The sequence below is a fragment of the Megascapheus bottae genome, chromosome 9 (genome assembly GCF_031878675.1).
Source record: "Megascapheus bottae isolate mThoBot1 chromosome 9, mThoBot2.hap1, whole genome shotgun sequence".
NCBI classification, from domain to species: domain Eukaryota; kingdom Metazoa; phylum Chordata; class Mammalia; order Rodentia; family Geomyidae; genus Megascapheus; species Megascapheus bottae.
In genome coordinates this window covers 11,601,040-11,601,854 of record NC_143517.1, presented here as the reverse complement: position 1 = coordinate 11,601,854, position 815 = coordinate 11,601,040, and positions in this window count along the sequence as shown.

The window sequence follows — 815 nt, the reverse complement described above, 5'->3', positions numbered from 1 at the left end:
GCCTTTTCCTTGTTACTTATATTGCTTTAAAGTTACTTCTTGGTGTGCCTATGCCAATTGAAGTGTACCTGGTTTGGATCTCTCTATGCAGTTACATTTCTTTGTTGAATTTGGTTCCCTACACTTTTAACATAGATAGCACATGAATATGAATTGTTTCAATCATTTTCCTCAAAATTATGTACTTTTTTTGGTCAGGTATCAGTGGTATGAAAATGTTTAGCAATAAGCCCACCATATCTCTTAAGTAAGTGGATAGCATACTATTTGAAAAATCATTAAAGAAAATTCTCATTTTATCTCCATTAGCCCAGAATAATAATAGGTACTTTTCTAGGCATCTGTTTGGAATCATACCATTAGTGAAAACCACTGTGACTAGAATTAAGCCAGTACTGGCTCCCAAGTTCAGCTAACTTGGAACCATGCTTTGGGAAAACATTGGATGAGTGCTTACACTACTTTTCTGCACTGCATGTTAGCCTTGGGGATACAGTATGATCCTTGTGTTCTTGGAACTCCTGGTGTGTGACAGTGTAAAGAACTGATTCAGGGAAGGGACTGTAGCTCAGTGGTAGAGCACTTACAGAATGAGAACTTGGGCTCCATGGAAAGAGACAGACAGGAGGAGGAAGAGGAGGAGAAGGAGGAAGAGGAAGAAGAAGAAAAATAAGTTGTGGTTCTTCCTAGAATGTGTGAGTTTTGCACTAGGTCCTGAGCCTCACAGAAATTCAACACAACAGGAAAGTATGTCAGACCCTGGGGGGAAGGGGAGGGTGTAAAAGCAAAGAAGTTTGATAGTCCCAAACCTGGGA